This window comes from Ctenopharyngodon idella, chromosome 11 (assembly GCF_019924925.1).
Source record: "Ctenopharyngodon idella isolate HZGC_01 chromosome 11, HZGC01, whole genome shotgun sequence".
NCBI classification, from domain to species: Eukaryota; Metazoa; Chordata; class Actinopteri; order Cypriniformes; family Xenocyprididae; genus Ctenopharyngodon; species Ctenopharyngodon idella.
The window spans coordinates 2693554-2700178 of NC_067230.1; the positions used below are offsets into that span (position 1 = coordinate 2693554).

The window sequence follows — 6625 nt, forward strand, 5'->3', positions numbered from 1 at the left end:
TCCACAGTCAGTGATGGTTTGGGGTGCCATGTCATCTGCTGGTGTTGGTCCACTGTGTTTTCTGAGGTCCAAGGTCAACACAGCCGTATACCATGAAGTTTTAGAGCACTTCATGCTTCCTGCTGCTGACCAACTTTATGGAGATGCAGATTTCATTTTCCAACAGGACTTGGCACCTGCACACAGTGCTAAAGCTACCAGTACCTGGTTTAAGGACCATGGTATCCCTGTTCTTAATTGGCCAGCAAACTCGCCTGACCTTAACCCCATAGAAAATCTATGGGGTATTGTGAAGAGGAAGATGCGATATGCCAGACCCAACAATGCAGAAGAGCTGAAGGCCACTATCAGAGCAACCTGGCCTCTTATAACACCTGAGCAGTGCCACAGACTGATCGACTCAATGCCACGCCGCATTGCTGCAGTAATTCAGGCAAAAGGAGCCCCAACTAAGTATTGAGTGCTGTACATGCTCATACTTTTCATGTTCATAGTTTTCAGTTTGCCAAGATTTCTAAAAATCCTTTCTTTGTATTGGTCTTAAGTAATATTCTACAGATTTAAATTCATATTGCACAAGTAGCTCAAAGCCGTTTTCCCGTCCAGATGTGTATATTTCTGTTCTTCCGTTCTGCTCAGTCCATCAGTGAGAATAGTGACAAGAAGTCCGATTCATTTCCGCGAATCAGTTCCTTTGAACAGTTCATTTAAAAGAAACGTTCAAAAAGTATTAAGCTAAATTTTCATCATGACTTGGCATATTACATGCTTTATAGTGTCTAAACTCTACAACACTCAAAAAACATATGTAGGCACACATTGCTTTTATTATGTTTTGCAGTGTGCAGTTTCTTGTAGGCCTAGTCAAATTTCTGCAGCTCATAAAAACAAAGTCATTTAAGCCTTGTTCAGACTGTCAGTCCAAATCTGATTATTTGTGTATTCGATTGGAATCTGATCTAAAATTATTAATGTCCACACATCGCAACTGCTCAGATTCGATTTATGTGTCCATGGCGCTTTTTCGTTTTCCGGAATATCTGCATTGGTTTCTATGGCAATGACGTTGCATTGGTAGGTATACGCCAAAAACAACAACCGCAACATGTAGGGGTTTGCAATACAGACGTTGTCTTATTTACATCATGACAATGTAGCCGCTGGCGCTGGACTACTGCGTTATAATGAAGCAACGGCAGAAACATAGGAGGCTGGTATGAGCGGCTTTATTTATTCCGCCGGTCTCAAAACATGTTTTAGTTATAGCCTATTGCTAATTTCTGCTCGTCCAGCACTTTGCAACAACACAGCCTTGTTTCTGCAGCGACTTTCAACATGTTTCGCATAACAACGTCTGACGTTTACGTTTTACGTTGCGTGAGTAAGTCACATTAACCAAGCAAAATCCGATCAGAGCAGTCAGACTGAAACGGATTTCCAGAAATGCGATTTGAACAGGATTCCAAACCACATATGAATGTAGTTTGAAACGGATTTGTAAAAATCGCATTCCATGTGATTTTTGGCCATTCAGACTTTGTAAATCTGATCGGATTTCAATTGGATATGCACAAAAATCAGATTTGGACTGACAGTCTGAACGAGGCTTTAAATGTTCTCACGTAGATGTTGTGGTTCACGGTCATAGTGGCACCAGCTGGCAGCAGTATATTTAAACGACTTTGACATAGTTCTTTTACATTTACCCAGTTTAAATTCATATTGCCTGCCGTGCGCAGTTGCCCTGAAACCACCGAGGTGGCGGTGGCACCAGGCTTGGGCCCGACATCGCTGCTTGCAGCTATATTTATAATTTGCATTTACATTAAATTGCATATAAAATTATTTGTTGGCTGAAAAAGGTTTTGCCAGTTGTAATAACGTTTTTATCATAACCTCTGTCATCATTTTTAACATATTTATCAAAACATTTAATAGTATATTTTAATAAAGTAATATAACTTATTTAAAAATATATATTTGTAACATTTCTGCTCTTTAAATATTAAAATATCCTGCTTTTTGCCAAATCAGTAAAATCCTTGATTTTCGGTCCGGTCACAGTTGTTTGTCAAATTTTCACATTCTAAATCAAGTCATTTTGGTTGCGCGTGAGGGCAAAAATTTCCCCTCACAGATTTTGCATCAAGTTGATCACTCAAATTCGCCACATTGACCAACAGAAAACAGCTTGGTTTGAAAGTGACTTCGCTGTAAGTTGTGATTCAAATATTGCTACATTATTTTGTTGGACAACTGACCTTTTTTGTCCGCGAAATTTCACCTAAATAAATTAATAAATCAGTAACTCGATTCAGTCCGATTCTTGGACAACTCGTTTAGTTCGATTAGTAAACAAATCATTCAGACCGGTTTTATGAGCCAGTTCAGCCAATTCACTGAAAAGCTCCGACTCCAATACAGAAAGACTCAGACTTTTGTGTATATATTTATTCAGCAAGCTTGATAAGCTGAACATAAAACATTGTTGATAGTAAATTAAAGCTTTTTAGGTGTAGTGAAAAAGCGTGATTTTGTATAGGCCTATTGTAATTAGTCAAATGACAGTATGCTTAAAAATGCTGAAAAACTGAATTTTTGATTATCTGTTTGGAGATTGGTAGTATTGAAAATGTAGCTGTAGGAAACTTTTTCCTCGTCGAAGCAGAGACCTGGAGACGTTGGGATATCTTTCAAGCAGAAGTTACTCTTTATTGAGGAACGCGCTGTAGTCATCCAAGTCCAACTAAGGCAGTGTACTTGGTAGTTCATATACATTCAAGGGGGAGGGATACATAGAGTAGAGGTGGAGACAATCTAAACAAAGCATGCAAATGCAGTGCAGGAATCAGCCCATTCCCTACATTTCCCAGCCATGATCTAATCAGCATAAGGGTGTCATTCAAATGCATAGGTGCTAATCCAATCAGTCTGACAGTATCGCCCATACCTTTACATTATCATAGAGACAAAGGCACCGCTGTATCTTGAGCTTGTCCTGCCAAATGGTCAGGAAGTGCATGAAGACAAAAGGTTAATGTTACAGACACCTGGGCTGGCTGCCTTGATCTCCTTAAATTGTCATTATCTTTACCTCAAAATGTTAAATACAATATACTTCACCTTAGTATTTCATGTGAGGCTATGTCAGGATGTAGGATCAGCAGATCTTGAACAGATTCTTAAATGTGTAATCCTACATAGCCTACCACTTGTGAAACTGTCCTTCCTAATTGTGAACCTAAACCTCTGTTTTCATACACTAGAGGTCGCTGTGAGAGCACTAGATTCAGTAGCAACGCTGATTCTCGCAGCTCTCGCCAGGTGCAGTGGCACGCGCCTGTAATCCAAGCTACTGGGAGGCTGAGGCTGGAGGATTGTTTGAGCTCCGGAGTTCTGGGCTGCAGTGGACTATGTCGATCGGGTGTCCACACTAAGTTCGGTATTGACATGGTGCTCCTGGCGGAGCCTGGGACCACCACATCATAGAGGGGTGAACCGTCCCAGGTCAAATCCATGCCGATCAGTAGTGGGATTGCGCCTCTGAGCCTGTTTCACACATTCTCCGTTTACAGTGCTGATCCGTGGCTGTATATCACAAACCCAACAACATTTACTTATTTTTATTTCAGGAAGGAAATCTGACAGCATTCTGCCATCAAAAAGATCTTCGTTTGTGTTCTGAAAATGAATGAAAGTCTTGCGGGTTTGGAACGACATGAGGGTGAGTAATTAATGACAGAATTTTCATTTTGGGTTAGAAATGGTTAGAAAAAAAAAAACAAACAAAAACAATTAAACCCTCATGAAAATAAACATGGAAAGTGCATGTCTTTAAATCATGAGATGATATCTAAAGAAAAACAACCTCCACTCCTTTGATAGCGCTCTTATGCAATTTATTTGTTATCCTTGTGACCTTATCTAGTCATGCTGACATGACTAGTCATCTGCAGTGTTGGATAGGACTTTGGATAGATCTGGTGTTTTAATTGTTGGAAGGGTAAAAATAAGGTCTGAGTCCTTAAAAGTGAGGTAGTCCTTGAGACCCATCCTGTCTGAAGTTCTGTTAGGTTTGAATTTTGCACTGCACTTCCTGTGATCCAAAAAATTGGAGAAAATGCAATTCATTACTCTTTAATCAGAAGATTTGGTTTACATTTAGATGTGTGTTTTGGTCTGCATGAAAATATACACTAACCTCTTGTCCGGCTCAGACAGCCACCAGGAACTGCTAGGTCCATCTTCGAGATGGGTCACTGGAGGGTCACTCTCATCGATGAGGACATCCGACTGCAATTAAAGCACATTAGGATTGTTTTAGAAGCCAGATTTTAATCTCAGAAAAACCACCTGAGCCATTCTTGTGAAAAACAGAGCTTTATAAAACAACCCCTAATCACACATGGCTTCATCCAAATGTCTTACTTCATTCTATTCATTTTTAGTTTCCTCAGAGTTTAAGATTGACAGATTGGTCCCTCTATCCAGTGTGGGTTGAGAAGGCATGGTTAAAGGATCTGTGAGAATTTCAGGGGGAACAGCCGGGTGCTTCCAAGAAGATGGTGTGTCGATGCTCCACTTCTCATGTTGTCCAAATGTGCCTGTGGAGTTCAATGTAGTTTAGATTGTTATTCATTTGATTCCTGAACAAATGACTCTGATGATTGATTTTTTTTCAGTGAATCAAACACATACAGCTTATGTCTTGTGAACCTACAAATTGAAAATTAAATTTTATCATTTCAAGTAGTTGTCTGTAGGTCTACTAAAGGTATGGTCACATTAAGAAAATTTTGCAGACAAAAAAAGATCTATTGTCAGTATTGTAGCAATTGCCAATAGTGATGGGAAGTTCGGTTCTTTTCCGTGAATCGGTTCTTTCGGACAGTTCGATTCAATAAACCGGTTGAAAAAAACAGTTCGCCGGTTCTTTTACGCTCCAACGTAATGACGTCATCCGCAATGATGTTGTCTATCGTGGGCCGGGATGAAAAAACACTTAACACATTCAAATATATCTTGGAGTAATACATGTCTTCAACATCAGTCAACTAAAACATCATTATAATCTGAAACTTTTCATACAATTTATTTTTGCATCTAAAGCATCCATATACAGGCAGTGACGTGCAAACGAAGTTTACAGTTATAAAGTGAATAAATTAGTCTTCATCAGCACAGAAACCATGATCCTTTTATATTACGATTTATTTGTAATTAAATAAACTTACGTTTCGCCAGATTGGCCCCTCATTCGAGTCCTCTCATCGCATCAGTTGTCCTAGTTAACCGGTGCTGTGACAGATCACACGCTGAATCACGCATGCGCAGTATCATCAGCTCATCGGTTCTCAAATCGGACACGTCCGAAAGAAGCGGTTCTCGGTTGTGTACTGGTGATCCGAAAACCGTTGCAACCGATTCTACTCGAGAACGAGATTGAGATTCGAGAACCGCGAGAGCGATTCAAAAGGAGTCGTTTGTTTGCTCTCGCTGTAGTTTGATTACGTCATTTTTTTTTAATCTTTATCACCTTGTTTAGAAATTAAACAAGCTGTCCATGGATTATATATGAAACAAATAAATGTTTAGTTTGATAGTTTTACAAACAATTAGTTGTTCCCAAAAAAATTAACTTGAAAGCACAACTGCACAACTTTTACTATATTGCTTTTTAAATAACATTAATATAAAAAAAAAAAAATTGTAGAACTATTTCTGAACATTAGTTTGATCTATGTACAAAATATTATGTTCATGTTGGCATGTAGTTTATTATGTACAGTATTATGTACAGTATTTTGTATGCTATTAACTTTAGTAATTTGTGTATTAGTGTTTGCTTACTGGAGATGCGAACTGTTTGGAATGATTCAGTCCGATTTGGTGAACTGGTTTGACCGGTTCACTGAAAAGAACCGGTTAAAAAGAACGATTCGTTCGCGAACCGGACATCTCGACTCAGTCGCATTAAGCTGTTGAGGAGAATGTTGTGTGACCGAATGAGCTGTATATCACGTCTTTTTGGTGTAATTTCATGTATTCCAGTCCAGTAATCATGATGAGTGAGCTCAGTCTACGTCTCCGTGTGGTCCTTTCCGGAAGGGTCGAAACAAAAAAGAACCAGAAAAAGGGGTTACACTGAGTTTCAGCATTCCGGCAAAGGCGAATTGAGAGAAGAACCTTGTTGGACCAAAGATAGACTGCAAGGGTCACTAGTTGTGTACAGAAGAAAGATGAAACTGTAAGTTAATACACTGAAAGATTTTGTCGTTCAGCAGCATATAGTGGAATAGCTGACACTCCAGAGAAGGTGCTAGATGATAACGGAGCAACAGCATCCTTTAAGGCCAACACAGAGAATCCAACAATAGATAAAAATGTTTTTGTGTTTGGGGAAACTGCACGTAATATTCAGGCTACACAAATAACACAATCTAAAGGTGATGATACACGTGGCAACTTTTTGAGCAATGTTGCCGTCAACGGGCAACCTGATGAGACACAGGGCAACTAATTAGGCCAACGGACAGTTGGCAGCAACTAATCAGAGAGGAGCAAATCTAACCCAATCCAGTAAATACTTTATTATAAACACTTGTTAGGCACTTTATTTCAACTT

At 39.3% G+C, this 6625-nt stretch overlaps 1 long non-coding RNA gene across 1 annotated transcript; it reads right to left on the reverse strand.

The window, feature by feature from the left end:
* Window positions 1-2725: 2725 nt before the first annotated feature.
* Window positions 2726-5244, reverse strand: LOC127522202 (uncharacterized). The gene is made up of 3 exons (XR_007932539.1): window positions 4429-5244; window positions 4202-4293; window positions 2726-4096 (listed from the first exon to the last, which is right to left on the reverse strand). It is a non-coding gene; the product is annotated as an uncharacterized LOC127522202 (long non-coding RNA).
* Window positions 5245-6625: the final 1381 nt, after the last annotated feature.